The sequence below is a fragment of the Falco cherrug genome, chromosome 5 (genome assembly GCF_023634085.1).
Source record: "Falco cherrug isolate bFalChe1 chromosome 5, bFalChe1.pri, whole genome shotgun sequence".
Classification (NCBI taxonomy): domain Eukaryota; kingdom Metazoa; phylum Chordata; class Aves; order Falconiformes; family Falconidae; genus Falco; species Falco cherrug.
The window spans coordinates 51,206,707-51,228,242 of record NC_073701.1 but is presented as its reverse complement, the minus strand read 5'-3'; the positions used below and the strand labels follow the sequence as shown (position 1 = coordinate 51,228,242).

The 21,536-nt window shown below is 38.2% G+C and overlaps 1 protein-coding gene across 2 annotated transcripts in view; it reads right to left on the bottom strand.

Annotated features, from left to right (window-relative positions):
• TMEM117 (transmembrane protein 117) overlaps nt 1–21,536 on the bottom strand; it is a 234,591-nt gene that overhangs the window by 143,110 nt on the left and 69,945 nt on the right. The window lies entirely within an intron of this gene.

The following is a 21,536-nucleotide window of genomic DNA, read 5'->3' as shown; positions in this document are numbered from 1 at the left end:
TGAGAATGGGAAGTAATATACAATGACATGTTTGACAGGCCAAATTTGGAATGCTGACGCTTTTTTAATCTTCCAACAGTACAAATGCAAACTCATTCATTTGTTAAGAATTCCTGAATACTTTTTTTGAAACATTTTCAAATAATTATAAGCACTATGTCAGTTGAATAAAACATGTATGAAGTATAAGGCAAAAGCAGAGTCCATATTCCATATACTTCATTCTGAGGTGCCGGGGCTGCATTAAAGCAAAAAAATCTGACCTGATACAGAAGACACCAGCCAAAGACAAAAACAGTGATGGAAAAGTTTGTCATTGGTCTCTCTTCTCTCAGGCAGTGGAGGCACTACAGTGAGCTTCCTTACTGGAAAGAGATTTTTGCCACAACAGAAGCCTGCATTATTAATAGGTAGTTCTTTCAAGATCTGATTCCCATAGCTGCAGAAATAAATTTATGTTTAAGGCAGGCTGAGTAAGTGACTACTGTTTACTGGAATGAGAGCCATGAAACACTAGCGTGGCAAGTGCCAAGAAGAGAAGTGGTATTGAAAGAGAGGAATTCTTGTGTATTTGTAATTTCAGACTTTCTGTGGTCTCTAGTCTCACTCAGTCTTTTCTTAATGGAGTGAAATTACTCATAGTTGGTAAGTTTATAACTGGAGAAAAAAAATGGTCATTCTTCTTGAGTTTTGCAGTACTATTTTCAGGCTCTGATTACTACTACTTTGCTGCTTATATAGCTTTGCCTTTACATGCATGCTGTCCATTTGAGCTGAATTTCTTTCCTATTTTAACTTTTAAATCATTTGCTTACAATGTTTTGACTAAAATATTTGATTTTCAATTTACAAGTAAGGCATGTGATTGTTAACAGGCTAGTTAGCTGTGAATTCACACATTTAAAGGGTATGAAGCATAGAACACAATAATCTGCTCTGATCTCCATAATCCAGGTCATGAAATTCTATATAGTAATTCTCAGCAGAAATGGACTCCTCCTAGAAGAGGCTAAATCCATTAGAAAGTCTTGATTTCAGTACTCTAAGCAAACATACAGAGAATATACACATCATCTAATTTTCCAATAGTTAATCCCACTGTGAAATATCTGCACTTTATTCCTACTCTGAATTTGTCCCAACTTTGTTTTCAGCTACTGCATCTTTTAAACTAAACACTCTATTACCAGAAATCTTATCTTCCATTTCAGTAATTAGAGGCTTCATTCAAGTTCCTCATGACCTACTCTTGTATAAACCAAACAGTCTCAAACCACAAAGCATGCTTTTTGTGCTTTGGGTTATTCTTAAGGTTTTGTGGGGTTTAATAAATTCTCATGAATTTTCACAAGGAATCTGTACAATGTTGTATTCATATACCCTTATTTTAGGGAGCACATTCCTTTTTAAATATCCACAGTCTAGTGCTAACTCATCAATTTTTAAAAAACTCATGTGAAATTCATTCTAGTATATATCATAACATTACACTTGTCACACACAAAATAAAAGCTAGCATTGCTTTATCAGGATTGCAGTAGCAAAAGGGTGTTTTGCTGCTACAAGTACTCATTTTTCAGCATGTTGATTCTATTGAAACCATCTACAGTGTTATTCAGGTACTGCACACATACCTGTGCAAGCACTTGCACCTCTGTAACACAGGTAAAAGCTGTAAAATAGAGGCTTGTGTTTGAATGGATCTGAGCTGTAAGGATTCATTGTTCTTAATGAGGAAAATCTAAGTTCTCCTCCTTAAATTTTTGCTTTTGGTTAATTCTTTTGATTAATTAATTTCTCTTATCAGAGGTAGGAGGAAGAAGAGTTTATGTGGGTTTTGTTATTAAAATTTGCTGCTAGTTTCTTATAGGATGAAGGAAAAAGCTGTACCTAACTCCTGAAACTGTGAAGAAAGTAAAGCACTTCTCTCTTCCCATTTTGTTTACATTCCTCCTTCTTTAAAGTCAACAGCAAAAAAAAAATAATACTATAGCTGACCTCAATCCCATCAAAATTGTTTGAGTGTGAAAAGCTGTATAGTAATTGCTGTAATGTGGATGAAAACATGAAGCCACCTGACTTCCCTGAAACAATTAGCTCTACAGTCCTTGCAAACTTTCTCCCCCTAACACAATCAAACTTCACAAAAGAAACAGTCGCAGAATAATCTGGGATGTGACTGTTCCTAATACATTTGCAAGTTCAATACACCCATATGCCTAACAAATGTTACCAAAGAATTCTCCCACATTTTGCACTGATTTTTAGAGTAATTTTTAAGACACATATAACCTGGATGTTTTGCTCCTTTCCGCAACCAGAAACCTCAAATATCCTCACTCAACCCAATTCAGTTTTATGGTTAAAAAAAATATCTGTTACAGTCATGAACTCATTAAACAGGAAAAGGAGGCTGAAAACTTGAAAACATTGAAGTTTTGGGGAACAAAGTGAAAATATTCCTTAAAGGTCAGTGCTGGAATAACAGACCGAAACTAAAAGAGGTTAGCCTAATAGATTGTTAATTTCCCAGACCAAACTGCCATTTTAGTCAAAAGTAATATGGGCTCTGCAGGTGGGGGCAACAGTTTCACCACAGTGGAACACCAGTCTGCGACACTTCTAGCCCCCATTGCAGAATTTTTGAGAATCTAAGGTCCTGAAGGTAGAAGTGTGAAGTAGCGAAGTGAAGCTGCCTCTGAGAATGTAGGTGGTGTAAACCAACACGCTTTGGATTAAAACAAATGCTTCTTACTAAAGCAGATCAGGATTTGACCTTTGATTGGAGAGGAGCTTCCTAAAAACCAAGCTCTTCCAACAGGAGGAGAAACTCACAGTGGCAATACAAACATTAATGGAAAAGAATATTTAAAGCAGCATAAAATAGATTCACCAGAGTCCAAACAGCAAACGCAAATACTAGTAGCAGATACTATTATTACTGGTTTTCAGAGCCTTGACTTTTTATTTCATTTGTTTACAGGTTCTAGAAACAAACATGCTTAAGATCTGCTATTCATTAACTCTTGTCCTGAGATTCAGCTCTGCCTGCCTTAGCATTCTCAGTCTTAAGCAATATAAAGATGACTCACATGGTATTCTAAAAGAGACTCCACACTAAGGATGGATTTGTAAAGTTCAACCAAACTGGTGCAAGCACACATTTAAATACCTGAATAATGTTCAAGCTTACATTCACACATCAACGTCAGTGAGCCATTCTGAGCCTGATTTTCTCTTTCTGGAAACAAGACCATATCACTCCTGTTCAACAGCATTGGTCTGTCCCCTCTTCCTGACATTTTTTTAACAATCTTCTTTAATGGTGGTAATTACAGTGCAGTTTCATTCCTTTTACAATTCTAAATATTAAATTGTTTTAATAAACACAAATTAATACAGGTAGATACAAAAATCATGCACTTCTGTAGAGACATTTAAGTTCATTTCAGACTGATATAAACCAGACAGGCTTTTGTTATAAGATTCTTGGACAGAAAGACTATTATGAATCAAAATGAATATTTCTTAAAGTCTCAAATAAGAACACAAGTTTCTCTAAGCCAGTGTTATACAGAACTCGCACTGTTCATGTGCCAGTAGGACTGCAACCTTAGCCATATACAGCCAAATTCATCAGAAAAGAATTCTGTAAATTATGTTTTTCACCACATAAATAGTACTTTAAAATGAAAGATTGCTTAACACAGTAACTGTATAGTTTAGTATTTAACATCAACAACACTTAAAGTGGTTTGCATAATGGGTTCTTAACTGCATTACACTGCAATAAAATAAGCCTAAAATATTGCTATGTTATTCATTAATTTATTCTGACAGGATTTTATTAATCGAATTGCAAGGCATCATGTTACTAATCTGCTAGGCTTCCCTAAAATAACCTGCTCGATGAGATTAGGGATTTATGTGTATAGTCTGTCAGAGGGCTTGTATCTTGGATTCATTCCAGCCCTGAAATAGGTCTTATTGGGAATCATTTACTTTCAAACTGGTAATAGTCAATAATTCCAGAAGCTCAATTTAACAGCTTCAAACCAATGTAATCATACAAATAAAATCAAAGTTCAAGATGCTTTTTAGAACTATAAGGTTACAGGATTCAAGAATATTAAAGATTCAGTTTCCTCCACAACAAAACCTAAGTTCAAGAATTAAGTATTAGTGTCTCCTATGATCACAAATTGCTTAGAAGAATACCTAAGGGACAGACAGGGAGTTCACAATCTCAGATATGTTTTATGATTTTTTGAAATTCTCAACTAACTATCTTTTTAACTGTGCTCTAACCTTTGTGTTTTAGAAACCTACACTCAATATCTTAACAAAACCATAATTTATCTGAATAAAAAAATATCCCAGGAACTACGGTATTACCATGGGTTTATTAATTACAATCAAGAACAAGTACTGAGATGAAATGATGCAGCAGGGTTCCGCTAAAACGGTATGTTCAAGTACAAGATGCAGCATGTAAGGAGTGGAACACATGACTGGCCCCTGCATTCATATGGCTACCAGAGAGAGAGGGAGAATTTAGGTATTTTACTAGCAATTAGGTACTGAAATATCTTTTTTTGGATTGGTTATAAATTCTGCTGCATCCTGGCTGCTGTAGTCTGGCACAGCAGAACACTTACCTTCAGGTATATTAGTAAAGCTACTGATGTCAGAAAGTGTGCACTTAAATTAAGCATGTTGCTAAGTGGTTTGCTGAACAAGAGTAACTGGTTCAGCTAAGGAAAGCCGCATAGTTCCTTGCATTCACAGATTTAAACAACTCATAGTCTCATCTCAACTGGCCCTCCTTTGAGTGGATTCCTTACATTTTCAGGGTCATGTAAGCTGAAAATAAACAGCACAGTCAATTTGAATAAAAAGGGGTAAGGCTGAATACAAGCACAGTTCTAAAAGCTTTTACCTAATCAGTCACATAACTAAACTACCCATTTCTGGGCCACCAAAGAATAAAAAAAAATGCAAAATTCAGAATATCAGTGCAAGTTTATAACCAGTTTTGAGTACCTACTTTCAAAATTAATTCATGAAATAGACCAGTAAGTAAATGTACTGGGTTTGGCTGGGGTAGAGTTAATATTCTTCATAGTACCTAGTACAGGGTTATCCTTAGGATTCGTGCTGAGAGTGGTGTTGATGATAACACAGGGATGTTTTAGTTCCTGCTGAGTAGTGCTCACACAGAGCCAAGGCCATATCCGCCTCTCACACACACCCCTACCCACCCCCCAGCAAGCAGGCTGGGGGTAGGAAAGAAGCTGGGAGGGGGCACAGGTGGGACAGCTGACCCCATGAGACCACAGGGATATTCCATATGCTCAGCCTGTAAAGCTGGAGGAAGAAGGAAGTGAGGGACATTCGGAGCTATGGTGTTTTGTCTTCCCAAGTAACCATTACACATGATGGAGCCCTGCTCTCCTGGAGATGGCTGAACACCTGCCGGCCCATGGGAAGTGGTGAATGAATTACTTGTTTTGCTTTACCTATTAAACTGTCCTTACCTCAAACCACGAGTTTTCTCACTTTTACCCTTCCAGTTCTCTTCCTCATCGCATCAAGAGGAGAGTAAGTGAGCAGCTGCATGGGGTTTAGTTGCCAGCTGAGGTTACACTATGACTAAATGCAAGAGATCACTATGAAACACTATCTATTCCTGGTTTATTCACTACCAAAAGCAGACGTCAACTATTAAATAAATAGTTAAGTATAGCTGCAATTCTATTTGGAATTGCCAGTTTCAAAACAAAACTCCACTTTATTCATTGAATCAGATATGTGCTTTTCACTTAAATGAACTACAGCTACATGTTAGCTTTATGATTCAAACTGAAGAGCAAAAAGAACATCAAGTATTTGACTAAATCTGAAACTCTGCACAAGATTATGGAATGTTGTAAATAGGTGTGAGCTCATTGGTATCGGTCGGACTGCATTGATTTACATTCACTGATGAGCTGACCCTACCTTGCACATTTATCTCATTTCATTTCATTAAGATACATTAATGATAGTGATTATCCAGAAAGGAAATAAAGTAAGAATCTCAAGATGAGATAGATGATAGTCATTAACAGTGCATATTAACTTGTTGTTAAATTGCATAGAGATTGATTTCACCAAATACTAATACTTAAGAAAACTGCTGTAAAAAAAAGAATGAAATGTCTACAAATTTGTGCCCATTTACATGTTTGAACTCGCTTCAATGAAACACCATCAGTGAAGTACTTAAGGGCACATTTAACTTATTCCTCACAGTTCAGAATTAAACACACACTTCTGAGCTTTTTTGACTCAGGCAAAAACAACAGACAAGTTACTGCGTTTTTATTTCCCCCCTTTTGTAGTAATTTACAGTAACTGGCACCATGTACAAATTTCTGTCTGTTATTAATACATAAGTGTGGGGAAAAGGATCTGATTCCCTTATATTTCCATTCCTGAATCTTTACACCTTTTATTTACTTGTTTCCTGTGATCTCAGTCTTTTGGTTTTCTATTATTTCTCCTTATGCAACCATTCATTTTACCTGCTTAGATTGTGGATTATAGCCCTGGAGTCTGAACTAGGAGATGCTGACACTGCAATTTTGGCTGGCTGAGGAGGAATTAATTCTGGTAAGAATGAATATCCCAGGTATAGAGCAAGGAAACCACCTGGAGCTGACAAGAGATAAACAAGATCAGGCTCCTACAATCACTTGCCTTGCTTGAGAGGATGCCAGAATCACACGGGTTGACATTCCCACTAGCCTTTCAAGGTTACAAACATAAAGAGAAATAATGTACTTTAACTCCTATTAGACAGACGTTCACTCTCACAAAAACAATGAATGTAGCTGAGCAATTCAACAGATGGGATTTCAAATTAATCCTAAGGCTACAGAAAAAAGAAGGAAGTTGGGTCCATATAGATTAGCACAAAGTTGCTGTTCTAATCAAACTCTGCATCGGAACAGGGTATAGAATTTCATGTGTTTACCTCAGCACAATTCAGGTTGTTACTTACATTTCTATCAATTCCAAACCAACTCCGATGACAGAAAAGAATTTATGTATCATTGGGATAATTAATTTTTTAAACTTTCAATAAATGACTGCCCTGGATTTCTCCACCAACATCAAAAGAGCAAAGCTAAACCAAAGGTCAGATGTAACTGGGCATTTGAGGACAGTTCAGAGAATTATAGAACCATTGAATGGTTTGGGTTGGAAGGGACCTTTAAAGATCATCTAGTCCAATCCCTCTGCCACAGGGAGGGACATCTTTCACTAGATCAGGCTGTTTAAAGCTCCATTCAACCTGTTCTTGAACTTCTCCAGTGATGGGGTATCCACAACTTCTCTGGGCAACCTGTTCCAGCATCTCACAACTCATCGTAAAAAATTTCTTCCTTATATCCAATCCCTTTCAGTTTAAGATTATTGACCTTTGTCCTGCCACTGTCACATGTTGGTAATGAGTCTCCCTCTGCCTTTCTTACGAGCCCCCATCAGTACTTTACTGATGATGCCAATTCAGTGGAGCCAACTCAAATATGTAATAGGCACAAGTATTGAAAGGTTACAATAAGGTCTCCCCAGACCCTCCTCTTCTCCACGCTCTCGGCCTGTCTTCACAGGAGAGGTGCTCCAGCCCTCTGATCATCTTTGTGGCCCTCCTCTGAACTTGCTCCAACAGGTCTATGTCTGTCTTATACCGGGGACCCCAGAGCTGGACATTACTCCAGGTGGGGTCTCACCAGAATGAAGTAGAGGGGAAGAATCACCCTCCCTGGATCTGCTGGCCATGCTTCTTATGCAGCCCAGGGTAATATTGGCTTTCTGCACTGCAAGCACACATGGCCAGATCATGTTCAATTTTTTGGGTAACGCAAAAAAAGGCAAACCAGAGATATTTCCCACATTTTTATTTATGTAAATGTCTACCTTCAGAGCCACTTAGAGCAAAAAACTTAATAACTAAATACAGACATGCCTCATGTAAGCAATTGTGTTAATGAATTGTTTCCATTGCTTGAAGCAGGTTAAGAATATTAAGCCTTTGCTCCTGCAAAGTGTGGTAGATACTTTCTATTTGTTGTCTCCCTAGGAACTTGTCATAGTGTCTCATAGTAAGGATGTTTTTATGTTCTGTAGTTACTGCTTAGCAAGTAAAAAGTAACTGCTTGAGATCACTGATAGATTATATAGGTCACCTACACAGCAGATCTGACAGCACTTTAGAAGTCTGATTTCATAAATGGTCTGTAGCTTAAAGATGACTAGTCCTCCTGCTGAAGTGTAAGGGGCTCAACTTGACCCCAATTTCCTGGTTGTGTCTACTTTTAACAAGCCAGAGTATGCCTTGCTATATCTTTCCTACAGCTGCTTTGATGTTATTTTTGCCTACAAAGGGCTTTTTCTCACTATTTCAAAGACCCTGAATATTCTTTTACACAACCTGAATAACTAATGGGAAGTCAACCAATGTTTATAATTGTTAAATCTGAAAAACTTAAAAGAATTCAGTATCAATCATAACATTATAATTATTTGCAACTTTATATACTTAATTAACCTCAAATACCTGCTGTAAGGAGTTAAAGATTTTCATTCCTTATTTCGTTCCTATATCATAATTATTCCTTATAATGATTCCTTTCCATATAATCACATTGCAAGCTGAATGCATTCCAACCACTAACCTATAAAGCATGCATTTTGCAAGAAGGTTTTCACAGGTGCTACCTCCTATTATGGTATGATTCCTAGTCCATGTTATATAGGCCAAATATGTAAAATACTCTGTACTTTATTCCAAGGTTCCCAAGGATATAATTTTTTGGCTTTTAAGTGCAGAACAAGTAGGTGGCTGAAAAAAATGCCGAATCAGTTGGAAGAGCTTACTTTCATATGCATGTTTAAGCTGACAAAAGATGAACATTCAATTTTTGGCTAAATTCATTATTTTAATGCTCATTTTCCTCTGAAATTGGGGCAAAAAGTTGATACAAGAAAACTTTCTCAGGGAAGATGAATTCTGAAAACTTTTAATTCCAAAATGTAGTTTTGCAGACACACATCCCCCTTGTGCTGCGGGTTATCCCTCTGCCAGAGAATATACAATATATCAAGAAGGGTAAAGTCTGTATCGGTAAGAAACCATCAGCAGAGCTAACCTCATTCTTTTTCTGCTACAATGGTCAAAATGGGAGAAATGAAAGGCAGAAAAGGAGATATTTTGTAAGTGGACTTCCACATGTATCTGAAAGACATATGAGGAAGTTCTGTGACATGAAAACCTATTTGGAAATATTTATACTTTGCTATTTCCATTTCTCCTCTTTGCTTTTGGCCTTGCCCAGCTATCACTCTCCTAGTTCTCAGTATCTGAAGTGGCTTCTCAAGAAGCTATCTAGCTTTACTCCAGTTTTGCAACTGCTGATGCCAAAACTGTATGTACATAAAACATGGGCAAAGAGTTTCAACAATGTCCACAAACTGAAACAAATGTACCTTCCCTTCTCTTGTTCTCTCTCCTGAATTTATAAGCTCATAGACAGATACTGTCTCCGAACCCAAGTTCGCCATGCTGTTGCTTTTCTCTTTCTCAGTGGTCTACAGGCAGGAAGACATCCTTGGAATGGCAGCATTTTCAATCAGACTATCACTTTCAAAGCTTTCCTTACTCAGCAGTAGATATAGGAAAGCTCTTCAGGTCACACTGCAAAACTTCTGAAGACAGGACGTACCATGCAAAATTAATGCTTTATGAAACTCTCATCCGATGTGCTTGCACAGAGTAACCACTGATCTCAGCAGAACTCATTACCAACCTAATAAAAGACAATAGCATACTTTTACTCCATCACACTCTGGACTATTTCAGTTTTTAGCTTCAAAATGGTAACAGCAGCACAGTGTTACCCCTGAATTTCACTGCCTTGTACTGTAGTTCAAGTCATTTATTCATCAAGGTTTCTTGTTTTAACTGGCTTCACCTGCAGACAGCAAGACTGAACTCATTTTAAATGAATGCTCTCTGATGATATAAGGAGGTAGGGAAAAATTCAGTGTAGATATGTCCACTACACAACCATAAGAAACAGGTCAAATTTTGGTCCCATGGATTTAACATCCTTTCTCTTGACAGATTGACAAAATGTTTTTCAAGTGTCTTGAAAAGAAGCAACAATCCCATGTTTATATGTTGCCTTTGTATATTAAGAGTCAGAATACCTGTACAATAGACGACAAGCAGACAAAATACTATTTGAAGCACTGTTTTCAATAGGAGCGTTCCTTCCTGAGCTAAAACAGCACTGCTGTCCAGGAGATAGAATAATGCAATTTAGGTCATGATGAAACAAGGTCTGAATATAGGAGTTATGATGCAAAAAATTTTATTCTCTCTGCTTCGCTACTTTCTGTGTGTACAACCTTTTTTCAATGGAAGTAAGCAGAAAGTGATCTTTCCTTTACAGGGTGTCTGGTGCCAGCTGCATTGCTGCACCAATACATAAGAAACAATAAGAAGTTCTAAGAGTTACCTGCATGCCAAGGTAACAAAGAGAAGGAAAATGCAGACCATGACAATCCATGGAAATCACCTACCTCAAGTCTACAAAATTCCCTTTATAGTCTTTTTTTAATTATTTATTTTATTTTATGTGTCTCAAAGTATAATCATTATCTGCAATTTTTTAATGTGGTTTACAGTGAAGGAAGAATCACAACTTCACCTGCTGATGACTCTGCACGAGCAACATCATTAATTTCAAGATGGCCTTTGTCCTCCCCTTCTTTGTTTTTTTAACAAGTTAGTCCCCACTTCTGTTTGCTGGCTACCACTGGAAAATAATGCCATTTTTGAAGCTTAAATTGAGCATTTCAGAGAAAAGAAATTAAACAGCAGCAGAAGACATACATAGGACCCAATTATAAAGGGAGATACAGTAGGAACAGATTATTAATTCTGTCCCCTAACACAAAGCAGAAAACAGCCAATGAAATTATCAGTGTCTTAAAAAAGCAAGTATCTTCCAGAGTGCATAATGTTCTTGCTTGGTACTGTAGTAGCAAAAAATGTAGGTATTTTTAAAAAGTGGTAGTATAAATTAATGTAAGAAAGCCCATTAAGGGCTACTACTATATAGATACATCGTCTGGGTCAGAAAACTAAGCACTGTACTGGTGGAAAATGTGAGGGTACACTGGAAGAAGCATCACTGTATCCTTCTCCTGTGCTCCTTTCCCAGATGTCTGACCACTGTCAGAAATAGGGTGTTTCTAAAAGTTAGATGAACAGTTTGACACATTATAGCCTTTCTTATATTCTTATGAAATGATAGCTATTCCCAGGTCATAAAACTAAACAAAAAATAACTTCTACGACATGTGTAAACAGCTATAAGAAATACAGTGGCATGTGATTTCAGAAGAACCCCTGCATAGGATTAAACTGAGGTGGGAAAAAAAGTCACCACAGAAGTTTTTTGTTGATGCTGGGTCCCAATGAAAACTGACATATAGCAACAGTATTTTATTTCTGTATATACTGGCAACAACAGTAACAAAAAAATTATTAATGTCTTAATATTCTACCTGGTACAACAGAATTTCATCTAAGGACACTTTGGAAAACTTCATAGAGCAACTAACCACTGTTTGTCTGAAGTGCAGACAGCTCCAGAACTTTTTAAGCCTCTGTGGTACCACCATACATATTTTAACCCTAAAAAATTTCACCAGCAACTCTCCTTTCTAAAGAACTTTTTCTCCCCAAAAGAACAGCAGTACAAGTCAGTCCCTCTGAATTTGTAATGGCTTTTGGTATACAATACCAACAGGCAATTATAACTTGGCATATCTGTTGAGCAGAAGATAAATACACACTGTAAGTACACAGGAATTAAAATTTGGTTAGCTCAGTTTAGCCCATACTTCTCCTTTACAGTATTGCATCCAGAGAATCACTGGTTTCTATAAGTCTCATTTTAGCAATAACCAGAACTTCAGAGAAATAGCACAAAAAGAAATATTACTATCAGCCTACTGGCCTGGAAGCAACATGCTTCCCTGTTTATCCTGAGACAGAACAAAACTGGAGCTTTCATTGCACCTGATCAGATGCGGTTCCACACCTCCCTACAAAGCATGTGTTGGTCCACACCACCAATGTTCAAGGCTGCTTTGAAGGATAATGGTGGTTTGGATCCTGGACATAATCTGCCTCCCAGTGGTGAGGAACATAGAAAGCAAAATGAAAAACATGAAACTGCAAGGGGAGGCTGTGCACTACTGAGGTCCCAGCTTCCTACTCAGCTCCCATCTCCTACACTCCTGCAGTGGCACTGGTGTTCACACCAGGACCAGACCAGAGCTAGGCTGAGGTAACTCCCTCATACACCCCAGCCTGCGTACAGTGAGGATGTTCGGATGCTCGGCCAGCAGCACCAGGGTTTTTTTTGCATTACAGACCCTCTCCTGCTTTGCCACATAACTTGCTTACAGATATAGGCTGCACAGGTTCCTCTTGCCTAGCTGGAAGCAAGATGGGTCTGTGTTTATCTTATGCTTTTGAGAAGGTTAACAGTTAGTCCTAGCTTAGCAGAACCTATTCTTATCACTTAGACTGTATCTAGCTGTGAAAGAGATCACACACCATGCTTTTGCCTTTTCCATACAAGGACAAATTTTGACCTGACAAGATAAAGTGGGCAAAGCTATTTTAGAATAGATGTAGGTCTCAACAGAAAAAGGTTTCAATATCCAAGCTCACAAAATACATACCTTATCAGAAGGTAAATTTTCATAGTGGGTATCACAATAAAAGCCAGCAGCTCTTCAGGAGTGGTAGGGCTTACCCAGGCTATGTTGAGCCCATGGTGTCTAAGCCCAGCAGGACAAGGAATCAGCCTAAGAGGTGGTCTTCTGGGAGATGCAAACAGATTTTGGGAAGCAGAACACATAAATAACAACGAGGAACAAGGCTAACCAGGGTACTTTTTGACTGTGTCAATTAAAGTGGTCCCCTGGAGATAACACAGGCTAGTGCACAGCAATTAGGTTGTGCATGTGGAAGACATAGATGGCAATGAATGTGAGAGTTTTTTTCTGCAACATTGACAACAAGAAGAGACTGAAACTGGTGGCCCACAGGTGGCCCCAGAAGAGAAGTCAGAACATAGTTTCCATATTTAAGAAACTAGCTAGATGTAATGCATGCCAAGTGAATCACATGAAGTCCTTCACCACTCAAGCATCTAAGAAGCATTTTAAATCCCCTTCTACCTTGAGGTGGTGATCAAATTGATCTATCTGAAGAATCCATGCCTTGTCTAGTCCTAAGACATTCAGCTCTAGTCTGGCTACTTCCATTCAACCTTCATGCCTAACTGTTAAGAAGAGGTGGCAGAGAGCCCAGCTTGTCAGACTCTGCTCCTCCTCTTTGAATCTCTTCCTCTTTTCCAGGCTGGAAAACTCACCTCCAGCCAGGAATGAAAAATAAGTGTTTCCTGAATTAACCAAGATACCAAGTAACACTCCGTGGCTAGGCTGTCCTGGCTCCTTCCCTGGATCCTCCCTCAAGTAGCTGCCTCCCTGCAAGGCAGAGCAATGCCAAACCAAACCAAACGCTCACCAGCCCAAAGGGGCTCTCCAAATACAACATTGCAGCTCACACACAAATCAAGTCAGACTCTAAGAGAGAGTTTACAAAGCAAAAACAGTTTTAAAACACAGGTACAGGCACATCTTGTTGTAGTAAATGGTTCACTAACACAGCTGAAGAAAATCTGTGGCCTGTAGACTTGAACTACGCTTGTCAGTCTCCCATAAATGTTTTCACTCTCCTGCTATGTGCACTCATTGTTCCTGCAGTACTTTCTATCTAATGAAGTAATTACTTCCAATTAATTGACAGCAGCTTCATACTGTATTACCAAAGGATTACAAATTAAATTTTAATTATGGTTCATTGTGCAGGAGAAATCAAGTATAAACATGATCACACTCCATTATAAAGTAAAGTACACTAGACATTTTCCAGAACAGATGCACACTGTCCAAATTATAGTCAATTCTGATATATTGTAAACAAGCTAAGACTCATTTATTAAACTGAAAGTATCACACCTCCCACACATAAATGCATGAGACAAATGTTTAAAGCTTCAAATTTTCACAGATGGTAGCAAGAAGAAAACACTCTTATAAGACAAGTATTTCATGCCTGCAGTCTTCAGCAGTCACTGGTGTTCCACTGAAAGGAAAACAAGTCCCAGTATAGTTTTTCCTGTACCATGGTAGCAGTAAAATCATTTGTCACAGTGAGTTCAGCCTGACATCATGCAGAATTTGGTCTCTAACAACAGGTCACCAGGTGCCTAACTCCGAATTGTTAAAATAACATGTCTGGAAACAAGCTTAACAGTTGGGTAGAAAATATTCTTTGCAATAAGGGAATCTCAGTTTGAAAAAACTGACAGTGGGAAGAGAGATTAGAGAAGTGGAGCATACAGATCAGAACAGGGGTATCGTCATCACTATAGTGCCTAGGAAAGGACAGTTCTGTTTTCCTCCTAATGTTCTGTGAAACTTCATCCGCTTTGGCAGAGTAAGTGGAGTATTTCTGGAGGTAGTGGGAGGAAGAAGGATAAAGCAGAGACAAATCTCCAGAGCAACAATATTTTTTTTTTCTTGAAAGGTTGACTCAAAACATCTGATTATCAGCCCAGTCAGTGAATTCAAAGCTTATTACATAAGCTAAGCCAGATCCTTATCTTATAAAGATTTGCTTAACTGTACTGATTTCAGTAATGGTAAGGGTGAGTTTCTGAGGAGCTGAGAAACACAGCAGTTCTCACAAGCAACCTGCAAGGATACTGCCTATAGGATCTGATTCCCTTGTAAAAAGTTACTTTTTGCATAAACAGCTAGGTAAAATTTTAACAAGAGAAACAGGATCAGTATTTTGAAATGGCTGACAAAGACTTCTCACTCATTATTTCACTCCACTGATTATCTCTAACAACCTGAAAAGTACCATTTCACCGCACAATAGACTTCATGCAGGTGAGTGCTCAAAATATCCATGTAGGTGAGTTGTCTCAAAAATTCTGATTTAAGAGTCCCACAAACTAGAGGCCATCTTTCAGAGGCACACAGCATGGGTAGCAGCAACAGAATACAACCCTTTCAAAACATCATGTTGTCTGAATGCAAAAATAAACCAATTTTCCCAAACTGAGGTCTAGTAGAATAGGCAGTGAATTCTTCTGTGTTATAAGATGCAGTCCTATATATATTTGTCCTGGGGTCCTACAAGATCAGTTGTCACTGATCTGAAAACACTACAAGTTTACTGTTAATAAAGCTGCAGATGAAATAGACCTATACAGCAAATCATAGGCACAATTATGTCACCTGGATCATTTATTACATTGTTTTCATTCAAATCACATATTAATATTCAACAAAATAGTGCTAACCTGTAAAAGAAGAGGGATATCATCTGAAAAAAAACACTATGAGCACCATTACAGCTAGCAAAACACAAGGTCCCAATGCAGTATTACAGCTGATGGATAACAACATCCATGGGAATATGAGCAGAGGAATACCTATCAAGAGTGCAATGAAGGTATTGCTCCTAGGTATGGAGGTATTTTTGGACAGCATGCGTATTTTCAGAGTGCTGTTTTGGGTTCTGGTGCTCTGAAGGAAAACACCAGAAAGAAAAGGAAAAATACTTATACAGGAAGCACTAGATAATCAAAGGACTGTAAATCCTGCCTTGCAATGACAGATTTAAGAATCTGTGGCTATCTGATCAAAGCAAAGATTAAGAGGGGGCTTGATTACACTATACAAATACCTACGTGGGAGATTATTGATAGCAGAGAGCTCTTTAATCTAGTCAAAAAGTGAGTAATAACAGTAAATGGTGGAAAGATTAAGCTGAACAACACTGAGTCGAAACAAGGTAGAAATGTTTAAGTGTTAAAATAATTAACCTTGGAATTGCCCTAATTTTTAAAAATCTATGAATTATACATGACATAGACCAGTAGAATTTATGGTAGAGACATGCCTCCTCAGTGTATGCACCTCAGTTCTAAAACTTGTGGGTTTTTTAGGAAAAATATCATGCAAAAATCTTCCTTTCCGGTATAAGTGAACAAAAATTAACACCACATTAATTTCATCAGCATTGCTGTAATATTATACTAATCCTCTGTGTTTATATTTATGAGTGTAGCTAAGATTTGATTTATCATACTGCATCTTCCTACTGCACAGGAAATCCCTGAGACTCAACAAGGTGTTTCTGAATACACAGGTACACGTTACTAGTGGTACTGAAATACTGCCTTGCAAGACCATGACATTTTCTGTATGTTTTATGGAACAAGCAGAACTATTGATGCTCGCTCTGTGAACTAATATCATTTAGTTAAGCAAAAGACTGGGCCACTAACGAGTTTTTAATATGGCCGCTGATCTTCAGGGAAGATTTACACTGACATGCACACAGGCATGTCAAGAAGAAATACATGCAGACATCACAATCAAATGATTGCTGGCAATTTTTCAGGCTATATGGCTGCAACATTAAATGTATTCATTGTCAGTTCTCACATGGGACCTGCAGTCTATTACGAGATGCTGCTTTATACACACTGCAGACACTTCACTGTCATTTAGCAGTCTGCTGACAAAAACAAAATTATGCTAGTGACACGCAACAAAAATGTGTTATCTACATGATTTGTGAAAAGGAAACCATAATATGTGTACACTTGTGGTGGTAAACAGTATGAAAATTGCAAATATGAGGACAGATACTGAACTAATTTAAGGGTTTGTTGCATGATACATGCACATGTGTGGGTGTCAGAGAGACTGAGAGGAGCTGATTTATCCTGTCAAGCTTTCAAATGTTTCCTTCTTTGGATATTTATAACAAGATGTCACTCTTTAGGGTCAGGTTACTGATGGCTTATGTAGCTAATATTTCAGGACTGTAAGGAAAACATTTGATGGCATATATTCAGTCCAGTGTCTGATAGGTGCTGTATGAAGTGAATGAATAAACTGAAGACTGAATGAAATAGGCAGCTTGTCTTTAGTATAGATTTGTTAACAAACAGAAGGATCTGGACAGAACCAGAACACACCATGTACCCAAAGGAATTTACAATGTTATCTCTACTGTACCACAAAAGGCTTTCAAAGTACCTTTCCATTTTCATTTTCTCATGTCCACATTTTGCATGTTTCTATCATCTGCAGTCTCTTTTAAAGGGAAAGACAAGGTTTTTGTAATGAAAGACTAGTAAACAGTCTAATAGAAGTCAACTCACAAGCTTGCTGATAGAAATGAAGTATGCTTATGTAGCATTCATTAATCTTTCATCCGTTCCCACAAAACTTTAGTAATTCATGATCTCACTCTTTTGCAACATTGTTAGATTTTGCATTATAATCTTTCCTATGTGTTTAGCTGCATTGTAAGAATGAGAACATATTCATTCTCTGATGGATATTTAGTTGTTTGATACAAAGGCCCTGTACTTGCAACTTTTAAATAATATATACTGAATCAAATGCTACTATTCCAAATAGAATAGTATGCAAACAGAATTCCAAATAGAATTAGACACAAGACCAGATTCTCAGGTGGGTAAATAAATAAGTAAATAAAAAAAGACAGCATTTCCAACCAATCCTCCCATTTGTAAGTCTATATACATGAGCCATCAAAGAGGAAACATCACCATTTTTCACTTTTCACTTTCTCCCACTTTCTTGCCAAGTTTCCTTTCAGCGACAAAGCATCTCCAGATTTCTAAGGTCATCGCTCACGACTTCTAAGCAGTTCATGTATCTGGAAGATAAATTCTGTCTTTCATAAATTACTTATAGGAAGCCTCAAAAAGCTTGAATTTTCTGTTCGGAGAGTGGTAGAATGGGGATGTGATCTGTAATGCTCTTCAGTATATGTTTCATATAGCTTAATACAAACATGGCACTTCTTGAAATATCTGTTTGATAAATATCATATTTGATAATTCCTAAATTTTATAGCATGAGAAACAGTGAAAAATTATTCTTAGTTAATTTTCTCTGCCCCACGCATGGTTTTATAGACCTTTTCATAGACTCCAGTCTATTTAACAGCTTCTTATATGGAAGGTGTTCCTTTGATCATCCTTGTTGCCCTTCCTAATGTATCCTTGAGTTCTCCATATTATTTTCTGAAGGGGGAACAGAACCGTGTATATTATTCAAGATGCAGGAGTTTACAGATATGAACAGTGGCACAATTATACCTGTTCCTTGTTCTAAACTCAGTTCGCTGTTCTCTGCTCTTTTCCTAGTAATTCATCACATTCCCACCCTTGCCCTCTGCTCACTTTTGCACTGGCCTTTTTATACAACTACCCATATTAACTCCAAGCAAGTATTACCTGTGAGGTAATAGCTTGTCATATGTCACACTGTCATCTACTAACTTGGTGTTGTAAAATCCTTTTGTAGCCCTTTGTAATAATTTTCATTTTTGCTACACTAGCTAATGCAGTACCATCAAAACCTTTGCCATTCTACTCCTTACCCTCCTTGCCATTACACTTCTGCAAATACCAAGCAGTACAGACACCAGCAGAGAGCCCTTTTAACATACTTCTAATAATCTCTTTTCATTCTTAAAACTGATCATTTATTTCTACCCTTTGTCTCTTGGCTTTTAACAACCTTTTTTCTCTGAATACATCTTCACTCTAATTCTGACCAAGATTCTTGAGAGACTTAGATGAGAGACTTGTTGAAAGACCTGGAAATTCAGGTAGCCTATACCAGCTGGATTTATTAGTCGACATACTCAGTCCTTAAGGACATTAACAGATTGTTTTAAGGCATGACCTCCCCCCTCAGAAGAATTCTTTTAGTGTAACCTTTAATACAGCATATTTGTCTACAGTTCATTGATCAGACCAGCTTGTCCAGTAGGGATATCAGATTTCTGCATCTATGGCTTCTCAGTTGCCCCCAAGCATATCATAAAGGACTAACTGCAGAAGGGCGCAAAAGTTTGTTTATTCCGAAACTTTAAGTTACTTTCACTTTCAAATTATGCACCACAAAACTTTTCCAACTATAGCAACACATACCCTCTCCAAAGCATGCTTAGTAAAATGGACAAAAATCCAGGAACTACATGCCTCGACTCTCCAGAACCCTTTCAGAAGCTTTGGAAAGTGCTATTCTGCACTTTAATATCATTTACTGTTCTTTCAAAGCATACTCCATCTGTGAACCTGTCAGCCTGTCTAGCATTATGCTAGAGATTAAATTCTACAAACTCCTGAAGGTGCTTCTTCGTATTGTTTCCACTAGCTCATCTAGAAATGAACTATATACCTTTTAAAAGTTATTATTTATTTTTCAGTACCTCACTAACATCTTTTTATCAGTGACATCCAAAAATGCCCAAACAACACAGCCCTGGGTGCCCTGTTTCACAGTGGCAATGCTGTTCCACATGATTCCAGACCAGCAGGTAAGACTATCACAGATCTTCTGAAGATACTTGGAGGAATGTCAGTAAATACTAGATGTTAAAACCAACAAACTGTTAATCATAAGCATGTTTTGGGACTATCTTGAACCTGTCAGAATACTGACTTTTCAATGAGTTTAGTAATAGCCAGTTTTATTTATCAATGCAGCAAATGGGGGGGGGGGGGGGTCGTGGAGGAAGGAGGAAAAACAAACCCACACCACCAAACAGCTGCTGTTGAACAACAAACACTCTCAGCAGGGATCAAGGTAATCTCCCATAACTGTAAACACCTCCAAAAGGACTTAGGTAAACACTGTAAGAAACTTAAGGGATGAGGGAAGCACAATTATATGTGAAACAAAACAACGTAACAGGAATACTTTCACTCCAAAAGCAACTACCACCTCTACAGCTCCTCACCAGCATGTGCCATGCCACTACAGGGGATTCAAGCGTCCCCCCCTGCGCTTTGCATTACCAGCTGTGTTTTGGCTCAGACCCTCCTACACAAACCTTATTGCTGTCTCCTGTCCATGCCACATGGTGTTCATGCAAGACAGTCAGCTGCTGGGCACTGAGGGCATTCGACTTGCAATGTGCTAATTTCAGTATTTGCTCTATCATGTATTTGAGTGAGTCGCAAGAAACCAACTACTGTGCTCTGCCTCCATGGCACTCATCTATGCAGCCTGCCACGTTCACTGTTCTCCCACCTCCTTCCTGAAGCTCCAGGAGTAGCTCGTGCCACACCATGTACTCCAGCAGGAAACAGATGGCACTAGTTCTTCAAAACACAGGCACCTCTGTCGCAGAGGCCAGAAGAGCTTTAAACTGGAAGCCCCTCTGGCCACAGGGGAAAAAAAAACAAACCACCAACCAACAAAAAAAACAAACAACCAAACAAAAAAAAACCCCACCAGAAAAAAGGGATAAAGCTGCACAGCTCAAGGTGTACCCTGGCATTCAGCAATGCAAACTGAACTGCTGGGTGAGCACTGATGGAAGCAATCAAAACACTAAAGGTTCCAGAAGCCCCAAACACCTTTCACTTTCAGTACCTCTCATATCTTCAATACTTCTATTGTGTGAGTAGGGGTAATGCTAAGTGTCATTATTTTGCACATCATATATCTCCTTATACACACGGTGTCAAAATATCTCATTGTTTCACTCAGGTTGTCAGTGCAGGCTGTGGGAAGTCTTTCTGGAGCAATGTAGTTTGTTACCCATGTGGCAATCGCCTTAGATACTGCCAACATAACCTTCAGTATAAGCTCAAAGAGGTAGGTTATCCTCTGTTTTTCCAAGGGCAGCACTGCGCTCAAATGTCTAAAGCCATAAACAGCAACAGGTACTAGATACCATAGGGTCAATTGCCTCTATAGGGGGAGCAGTTTAGAAAAGAAACAGTGAAATATGACCGTTGGTAGCAACCAGTCTTTTTATTAAAAAACTGTGTAAAACAGTATTTATCAGGGCTTTCTTCAGTGCTTTTCCAAATAGCCACAGGTAATGAGAGAAAAATCAAAGCATATATTAATAGTCTAATACACTGCTTATACCGGGAGCAATGTCAGCTAATTGAGGGGTGGATAGGAACAACAGACTTCACTAGAGCAGGGATGCAGGCCAAAAGATTTAGGGAAATGTGCAGCTAATTTGCATCAATAACAGAAGCACTATGGAGAAGAAAAGAAATCATTTTACCTTTATACACTGCTTTGGTAAGACTGATACCAAAACGCTGCATACAGTTCTGGAGTCCACCTTTTTAAAGCATGTTGAAAAACTGTGTCAAAAAAAGACTGCAGAAAATACATACAGTGAGTCTAAACCTTACCTGTTCAACTGATCAAAATAAGACTGAGAGGTGACCTGGTCACAGACTATGCATATCTTCGTGGGGACAAAAAGAAAGCACGGGGCACAGAAAGACTCTTTAATCTATTGT